The sequence below is a fragment of the Triticum aestivum genome, chromosome 1D (assembly GCF_018294505.1).
Source record: "Triticum aestivum cultivar Chinese Spring chromosome 1D, IWGSC CS RefSeq v2.1, whole genome shotgun sequence".
Lineage (NCBI taxonomy): Eukaryota > Viridiplantae > Streptophyta > Magnoliopsida > Poales > Poaceae > Triticum > Triticum aestivum.
The window spans coordinates 63,884,451-63,894,399 of record NC_057796.1 but is presented as its reverse complement, the minus strand read 5'-3'; positions in this window follow the sequence as shown (position 1 = coordinate 63,894,399).

Sequence of the window (9,949 nt, the reverse complement as noted above, 5' to 3'; positions counted from 1 at the left end):
AGGGAGGCCAGGCACGCGGTGAACTTCTGAACGTCTCGCAACTTGGTGGGAATCTCCATTCTCTCAATGGCCTTGATCTTCACAGGGTTGCACTCAATGCCGCGTTCGGAGACCAGAAAGCCTAGAAGCTGGCCGGCTAGTACTCCGAACACGCATTTCTCGGGGTTGAGCTTGATCTGGAATCGGCACAAGTTGGCAAATGTTTCTTTGAGGTCTTCTAGCAGGGTGCCGCGCTTCTCCGTCTTCACCACAATATCGTCTACGTAGACGTGGGCATTTCTGCCGAGTTGCTTGAGGAGGCATTTCTGCATGCAACGCTGAAAAGTGGCACCGGCATTCCTCAAGCCGAACGTCATAGTCAGGTAACAGAAAGCTCCGAATGGTGTGAGGAAGGCGGTCTTGAGGCAGTCCGCTGGGTCCAACTTGATCTGGTGGTATCTTGAGTAGGCATCCAAGAAACTCAACAGCTCGCATCCGATTGTGGAGTCTATCAATTGATCAATCCGTGGTAGGGCAAACGGATCTTTGGGGCAAGCTTTGTTGAGGCTAGTGTAGTCTATACACATACGCCATTTGTTGTTCTTCTTCAACACCAAGACCGGGTTGGCAAGCCACTCTGGGAAAAGCACTTCCATAATGAAGCCGGCGGCCAGGAGCTGGGCTATCTCTTCTCCTATGATTCTTCTCTTCTCCTCCGATAGTCGGCGGAGAGGCTGCTTGACTGGTTTCGCGTCCGCTTGTACGTGTAACTTGTGCTCGGCGAAATCCTTTGGAACACCCGGCATGTCCTTTGGGGACCATGCAAAGATGTCTCGATTCTCATGGAGGAAGTCGACGAGCTCGCCTTCCTATTTACTGTCCAGGTTTGCACCAATGATAGCAAACCTCTCCGGGTTCTCCGGGTCCAGAGGTATCTTCTTCGTCTCCTTGGCTGGCTGGAAGGAGCCCTGAGCATCATATTCCTTGGGGTTGGGGGCAGGGCCGGCTGCTTGCCGGCCATGGCCACAACTCGCTCCAGCATCTTCTTCTCTTCTGCAACCACGAGGGACTCGGCCAGTCGGCTGCTGGCTGCAGCGCACTCGATGGACTTCTTGTAGTCGCCGGCTACAGTGATGATCCCCTTTGAGCTCGGCATCTTCATCTTGAGGTAGGCATAGTGGGGCACAGCCATGAACTTGGCCAGGGCAGGTCGGCCAAGCAAGGCGTGGTAAGGGCTCTCTAGGTCCACTACCTCAAACCAGATCGCTTCTCGGCGAAAGTGATCCTTGTCTCCGAAGAGAACATCCATCTTGATCTTGCCGATTGGGGAACAGGACAGGCCGGGTATGATGCCATGGAACACGGTCCGGCTTGGCATGAGCTGCTTCGCCTTGAGGTTCAACTTGTCCATGGTGTCGAGGTACAGAATGTTGATACTGCTTCCGCCATCCATCAGCACGCGGGAGAATTGCGCAACTCGCCTCTCTGTCGCGAGGGTGACTTCCAACACCAATGCATAGGAGCCAAGAGACGGCATCACCTCTGGGTGATCGGCCTGGCTCCAGCTGATAGGCCTTTCAGACCAATGCATGAACTCGGGGTTGCTGGAGGCGACCGCGTTGACCTCTTGGTGCTGTCGGCGCCGGCTGCGCTTGTCTTCAACCTGGCTCGTGAAGACAACGTAGGCGGCATGCTCATCTCGGAACTCATCCTGAATGGCTCCGACTGCTGGTCGAGCAGCAGGCTGCTGGGGGGCTGGAGGCGGCGGGCCGGGAGGCGGAGGCGGCACCAGCCCCTCGCCCTTGGAGATCCGTGTGAGCCAGTGGCACTTCCGGGTCGTGTGGTTGGACGGCTTCGCGCCGCTGTGAAACTTGCAGGGGGCATCGAGAGTCTGCTCGTAGGAGAAGGCCGGCTGCCAAGCCGGCCTGCCGCCCTTCTTCTTGGGAGCAGGCCGCTCTTCGGGCTGCTCTTCTTCGACAGTGGCTACCTGCCGACTGGTGGAAGGCGGCATAGGGGCCTTGCGCTTGTGGTCGTTCTGGTAGGGGCGCCGGTTGGAGTCACCAGCCGGCGTCTTGGGAGCCGGAGCGAGCACCTTCCCAGAAGCGTCCATTCGGAGCTCGGTCTTCATCAAGGAGTCGGCCGTGGTGTACTTGTATGCTATGACCAGCAGCTCGTCGAGGGTAGCCGGTTTGTTGCAGAGGAGTCGGTGCTTGAGGAGGGCGCCCTCTCGGCACCCGGCGGTGAAGTATTCTATGGCTTGAACATCGTGCACCCCCTCGCAGGAGTTGCAGAGCTCGGCCCACCGCATGAGGTAGTCGCGAGTCGATTCGCTGGGCCCTTCGATGCAGAAGGAGAGCTGGCGGGGCTTGGGAGGCCGCTTGTACGTGCTGGTGAAGTTGCGTACAAAGACTTCCGTGAAGTCCAGCCAGCTGTTGACGCTGTAGGGCTTGAGTCTGTTTAGCCAGCTGCGTGCCGTGCCTTGAAGCATGAGAGGGACGTACTTCACGGCTACGCGCCTGTTGCCGTTCGCTATGCTGACAGCGGTAGAGTAGTCGATCAGCCAATCTTCTGGCTTCACAGAGCCGTTGTACTTGGGCGTGTCTCTGGGGAGCGAGAACCCTTTGGGGAAGGGCTTGTCGCGGATGCGGGGGCCAAAGCAAGGCGGGCCGACATCGTCTTCTTCTTCTAGCGCCAGGGATCATGCTAGGCGGTCGATCCGGTGGCGGGCGTCGTTCTCGCTGACTCCTTCGCGGTGGCCTAATCGGCCACCGAGAGATGGATGCATGACAGGTGGCGGGGTGGGATATCTTTCCCCACGAGGCGGGGGGGAGGCGGATTGCCTTGGCGCTCCACCGCTCAGGGGCGGCCTTCTGCGTCGCGCTCGATGGTGATTCGAGTCCGGCTGCGGCTAGCAGCCGGCTCCTTGTCTTTCCTTCCGCGGGCGCCGCTCGCAGTCGGCGACCGGGATGTCGCGGCGTGTTCTCGGCGTGGGGGAGGACTCTCAGCGCGGGCGCCGGCCTCATGCCGTTCTGCGGCCGCGTCGATCAGCTGCTGGATGTGCCTTGTCATGTAGGGGAGCTCATCAGCCCCTAGCCCGTTCAGCCCTTCTGCGGCCGCCTGAGCGGCTCGCAGATTCTCGAGCGGTGTAGCATAGACTGGGCAGTCTACCCCCAGCATGCTGGCGATGGCCGTGCCGTGCTTCTTGACGAGGCCGGCTCGGCTCGGCCCGCCATAAGGCGGCGTACCAAAGGCGGCGCGGTCGACTTCGTGCTGGTGACCTCAGTGAGGCGTCTCATGGAAGCTATCTTCCGGCCCTCCGCGATGAGGGCGAGGCGGCGTGCCTCCAGAGTCTCGGCGTCGGCGTCGGCTGGGATGGGGACGGACAAGTCATGCATCGCCGCTTCTAGGGCGTCGTGGGCGTTCTCGCCCGAGTCGGCGCCGTGGCTGATGACCAGCACCTCAGTGACAACGCTGCTACCACTGTCGGCTCGAGGGAGAGGGTCGTCAAAGATTACCACGTCGGTGGGGTAGGCGTCAAGCGATGCCGTGTCGGAGTCGACAAGCATCGGGTCGGTGGAGCCGACCGACTCCAAGTCCACAGTGAGCTCGCTAGAGACGTGAAGCTGGTCGAGGAGGCTAGCGAGGCGGCTCTCGGGGTAGTCCGTGCCCGCGTCGAACGCGGGCTCGTCGGAGATGCAAGTCTCGCCAAGGAGGTCGGCGAGGCAGCTCGCCGCGCAGGCGTCGTCGACGCCTTACAGCGCGTCAGGGCAAGCGCCATCGGGCGTAGTAGGCTGGCTACGCTCGCGGGGGAGGAAAAGGGTTCCCGTCCAGAACAGGTCTCCGGACGACGGTGCGCCTGGCCCAATGGTGGGCGCCAAATGTCGGGTGGTAGGTGCAACATATGCCAATGGGTGGCTTATCATTGTGGGAGCCGGTAAGACATCGCCGGTGCCTGGAAACGGTATAAGGCGAGGACATGCATGGCGGCGGATCTTACCCAGGTTCGGGGCTCTCCGTGGAGATAACACCCCCTAGTCCTGCTCTGCGGGGTCTCCGCATGATCACTAGATCAATACAAGTAGCTACAAGTGCTCCTTGAGCTGTTTAGCTAGAGGAAGAAGAAGGGCAAGGCTAACTCTCCTTTTCTCTCTATGTGGTGTGTGAAACTCTATGAGATCAACCCTTTGCATGGGTGTCCTGGGGGGCTTATATAGGCCTACCCCCCAGGGGTACAATGGTAATCCGGCTGGGTGCGGGTCCCAGCCGTCAGTGTCTGCGCTCGCCGGCTTCTCCGCCGGCCATTGGGGCCCGCCGACTCGTGGGTCCTGCCGGCTGCCGGCCTCTTGGCCGACAGGCCGGCCCCACCGCTTGGGGGCCTTGTCGGCGGCTGGTTACTGTTGCCTCGCCTCTGATGACGAGGGCTTTGTCGAGGTAAGCGTGGCTACAGTACCGCCGCCTTGCGGGCTCTCACTGTAGCCTTACCTCGTCTTGTCTCCTTAATGAGGCACATGTTTCGAGGGAGGGAGGTAGCCGGCTATTGGGAGCCGGCCACGCCCCTGGCCGACTAGGGGAGGCTGGGCCGCCTTCGAGTGTCTCTCTGGCTAAAGGGGCCCACCGCCCACGGGCCGTACTGGCGCCTGTCGTGGGTGACATCGAGGTCAACATGGCTACAGTGCCGCGCCGGACGGGAGATGGCTGGCCCGTACGGCGCCTTGTGGCCATGCATGCTTCGGGATTCGGGGGTAGTGGGCTGTACTGTGGCCACGCCCCGTCTTATCACCGTTATGTGGATGTGGTCTTGGTGGGTGCAGTCTTGGCCGGCTTCTGGGAGTCGGCATTCTTCATGGCCGGCTTCTGGGAGTCGGTCCTCTTGGGGCCGGCTTCCTGGAGTCGGCTATCTCGTAGCTTTCTTTGGGAAGGTTTCTGAGGCCGGGTCGCCTTCTTGTAATCGGCCCTGGGGATAGCCGGCCGGGGGAAGGCGGCCCTATGCTCTGGATGTTTGAAGGCTCGAATGGCCTGATAATTTTTTGAAGAGCCAGGGGGAGTCAGTTAGGCTACCCGTGGCCATTTACTCCGACAGCGTGACAGTCAGGACCCACATGGTCGAAGCGTACGTAGCGTTGTCATTTTGGTCGCGAACGTGCACGTACATACGGGTCGATGTAGAGCATGCACGTGTCGTAGTCGAGGCGCATGTAGCATGTACACGTACGTACGGTGGCCAGTGTGCAAGAAAGAAAATACGACCACGTTCGTACATACGGGCAGGGTCACGAAGGCCTACTCGCTCATACGTACGACCAGGGCTCGTGTACATGGCTGGGTCGGAACGGAGAAACATCGTCGTCGTCGTGTTCATGGGGAGCCAACCGGCTGGGTCAGAACGGAATGCGTCGTCGTGTTGATCGGGAGGGCTTGGACGGAACAACCGATGGAAATGAGGCCTGGCGTACCGCAGAACGGAGGAAACGGCCTTGTGTTTGACCTGCCACGTTCAAAACAGGATCCTGTTCATCGGGAGGGGTCTGGCGTACCGCAAAACGGACGAAACGGACCTCCTATGGTCGAAACGGGGTCTTTTTCATCGGGAGGGTGTGGCGTACCGCAAAACAAAGGAAGTTGACTTGTGTTGGAGTGCTACGGTCGAAACAGGGGTGTTGTTCATCGGGAGAGGTGTGACGTACCGCAAAACGGGACTCCATGGGATACTGTTCATCTCCACCGTCGACTGCCTCCATCCTCAGCGGGCTACTATTCATCAACCGTCGACCTCCTCCAGCCTCCACCTGCGACTGTTCCTCCACGGGCTCCTGTTCATCCAGCCTCCACCGTGCGCTACTCCACCGGCTACTGTTCAACCAGCCCTCTCCACGGGCTCCTGTTCAACTACACCTCCACATGCTACTGTTCATCCAGCCCTCAACCGTCTACTGTTCATCCAGCCCTCCACGGGGTGGTCCTGTTCATCCAGCCCTCCACGGGGTCCTGTTCATCCAGCCCCAACCGGCTCGATCGATCGGGGTCCTGTTCATCTAGAGGCGACACTACGGGGTCCTGTTCATCCACCCCCACCGGGAATTGTTCATCCAAACCCCCCAGCAATGCTCACTGCTCATCCAGAGGCAGCATCGATCGGCTTCAGTTAGCAGCAGTAGCGAAGGAATCGCTCGACTAGGTTCAGTTAACAGCCATCGATCGATCGCTCAGGTTTAGTAACGCGTAGCCTGCAGTGCAATCATTCGGGTTCAGTTAGAGCCCAACGCCTCGCTCCGGTTCAGTTAGAGCCCAACGCCTCGCACACACGCGTGTACGTATGAGAGAAACGCGCATCGCTCGGCCCCTGACCACCCATCGTAATCGGGAACTCCCCCGATATTTTCCTCGCTATCGCTTCTACCACGGTTTTTTCCGTCATGGACACCCGAAGAATGTCATGCAGTAGCGTCTCTGGACCGCCCAGGATGAAAAGCCCATTTTCTGTCATGATTTTTTGTCATAGAAGTAGGAGCCCACCACATCTATGATGATACCGGGTTTTGTCACAACTATCGTCATAGAAGTGTCATAAGTATGACAGAAAAAAAATTCGTTCGGCCCAAAATGTCACCGATGTGTATTTTTTTTGTAGTATAACGTGTGCTTGGTCTACCACATATGCCATGCCGACGTTGAGTGCGAGGATTTTAAGAACTTCCTCAAGGACAAAAGAGTGAAATTTGGTTTTTTTACCTTGAAGAGTGAAATTTGTTACTGTAGACTTCACGAATGACAGGATAGTCCTGGGTCGGATAGGCCTCGTTGTAGGCCAGCCCTTCGATCTCCAGGAGGCAAGCCTGGTGTCCTCCTCTCAGCCTTCAATGCTGACCCTGGCAGAAGCCATGATTGATCCTTCGTACGCTCAACTGAAGAAACCTCACCACGATTTCGTCATGCATGGGAGTCGAAGACAATAGATGAAGATCACATCCCGTACGTAGCAACAGATGCCTACCTTTGTTTAAATATCTACAAGGGTTGGATGAAGAAGCAGAGCCTAGGGTTCGGTTCAAGCAAAGAAGCGTCGGCGAAGAGGAAGAGGGACGAGGATGAACTCGAGGACATGGACTCGAACTCCGAGTAAGGTGGCAGTGCTGTCGCTCATGCTGGTTCTACTGCAGTGTCAAGCGGACTAGTTGCTTAGTTTTATTTCAGGGGTGTGTTGTGTTGAGCCCCAGCAGAACTATGTTTATGTTCTTTCTCGTTATTTGAACTCTTTAGTACGTACGGTAGTACTAGTATGACTTACTACTGTTCTTCTTGTAGTTGGTACTACTGCTAGTATCTTCGCGTTCCGACTGTAGTTAATACGTACTGGTAGTATAATTTGGGTCAGTCGATTTGTGAAAGAAGTTCGATGGAGCGAAGGAAGAAGACGGCAGAGAAGCTACCCCAGTATCTATATTAGGGTGGCAGGGTGCCCATGATCTATCTTATGAGTGTTGGGTGTGGAATGCAGTTCGCCAGAAAAAATGGATCGTGCCCGGGGTTAAATGGATGGCAGGGGTGGGGGGAGCATGGCAGTGGTAGGTGGTTCAAGGGAGGGCCGGGCGGTGGCGGCAGGCGGTTAGGGGTGTTGCTGGATGGAGGCTCGATGCCCGAGAGAGAAGATGAACAGTGCATCAATATTGGAGGTTGAAGAAGCCCTTCTGGCCGTCCATGTTGCATCCAACGGCTCACAAGAGTTGACTAGCCCAAATTGCTCCTTTAGATTGCAGGATCCATGTGGCATTCAAGGTCTCGAAGGTAGATTTCACGTCCGCACCTGGTTTGTGGGCTCGGCGCGGGCGTGACCAGCTTCCGCCACGACAGCCACCATGCGCGCCTCCTCTGTGCGGGCGGAGACGACAATGACACATTAGCTCCTCCTTGCCGGTGTGCTAGAGCACATGCTCATCCTCCTCTTTCGTATGCTGCGTGCATAGACACGGCTCAACCAGCTGCTCGTGTGCTTGGCAGCTCGGCGGCATCACGAGGAGGGACTGCAGAAGACGTGAGCGGGCGAGCCTTTGGCTTCATGGCACAGAGTTGGCGGGGACACGGCGGTGATGGCGAGAAATGGTCGGCAGGAGCGGGCAGGCGCCGGAATGTGCAACGGCGGCGGGGCATATTGATGAGTGCGCGTATGAGAGCTTAGTTTAGTTTTATATAGGGTTGGTCAAACTTAAAAGAACACCGTAGTAGTACATGTAAACATTAGACTGAGGCAGCGCTTATACTACCATATTAGTTAGCACAACAACGATATGAAATCATGTGCAAGCGTGCACTGTCGGTTCTATATCCGCTGTATCTCATAGTAGGGGTCTAAGCTAGGCGTCTTGGAGCGATGGGTAACAGGAGATGAGGGACACGGTGTTTACCCAGGTTCGGGCCCTCTCTAAGAGGTAAAACCCTACTCCTCCTTGATTATATTCGATGTGGGTGTAGTACAGAGTACATGTATCTACCACGAGATTGTAGTAATAAATACGAGATTGTCTATTGACTAGCGTGGCCTTGGTTTATATAACACACCAGAGGCCTAGAGTTTAGGAGAGTCCTCGTATTGTGCGGCAAGTCTTGTGGGATCTCCCTTGTATGCGGCATGGGCTGCCCGAAGTGGCCCAAGAGTGAACCACCATGGGGGTCCTCGGCCCGATCCAGGACACCGTCAGTAGCCCCCTGAACCGGTCTTCAAGTTGGGGACGCTCCTCGATTCTTCCCAACTGTTCTTCATGTTCGGTCGTCGGTCTTGAAAACTGGTTCAACAAATCTTCTCATCTTCGATCTTGAGGATCGCCGAAGGGAATCCGAAGAGTTTACACGTCAGGTATCCGAGGAGCCCCTTTAAGTTTTGGCCTTTATCAATGCCTTGTTATTTTTATGCCACACCTCGGGTTTGAAGTTGTTCCCAGGCGGCAGTGTCCTCTTGCGTCCGAGCTCCAATGCCGGACTGCATCTAAGGTATCCTCTGGCAGCCGAACTCCAACGCCGGACTACATCCGAGCTATATTGCCAGACTGTTGCCGAGTTGTATTTTTGCAGCCGAGCTCCAACGCCGAACTGCAACTAAGGAGGCACAGAGTACCACATGTTTGAAAATGTTTGAAGGAGTTTATCCGATCTTAACGCTGAAAAGTTCTCTATGGAGCCAGCCGCTTGCAGCCGAGCTTTATGTCGGAAATATCCTATATGGATTTAGTCACTTGCATCCAAGCTTTATGCTGGATTGCTTTCGAGCTGTGAAATTTATTTGCTGATGAGATGTATATAGCCAGTATTCCTCAAGGTGTGTGTCGTCCTAAAACCCAAGATGCACATTAGAATAGATAGTGATCGGCGGACACACCCTTGAGAGAGGGTTTTGAGAAGTCGCCGTAATATATTAGCTTGATGCCGAAGATGTCTCAAATGGTGCCTATTGTTGTCCGAAGACGCGTTTGCCCATAGTTCAGTCAAGCCGAACACTGAACCCTTTGAATTCTCTGCATTGAATAGGCAATGCAGTAGCTCCCGAGAGACTGGTCGGGTGGCAACACCAGATCAGGGGATCATTGTGCCCCTTTAATATTAGTAAATGAGAAGCCCGATGCCCAGTAGCCCCCGAGCCTTAATGTGGACACGGGTGGCCGAATTAAGGATCGATATCCGAAGTAAAATCACAAATTATGTGTAATGATTCTATGTATCCAAGTACTTTACATCATTAATGCTTGGATCCGCATTGTACAAAACTTTGTTGACCGACCATCGGCTTCCACCTCCTCGGCCAGTAGCTGAGGAGTGTTTGTCCTACTTTATAAAGCCTTTATGAGGGCAAAGATTTATGACAAAGAAGGCAATCCAGCCATACGGTTTTATAAACAAAGGTACGCAGAGAGATATACGTTATATTACTGTTTAACATAAGAAATGTCTTCCAAAGAAAATAGTCCCGCTATCGGTTCCTTTC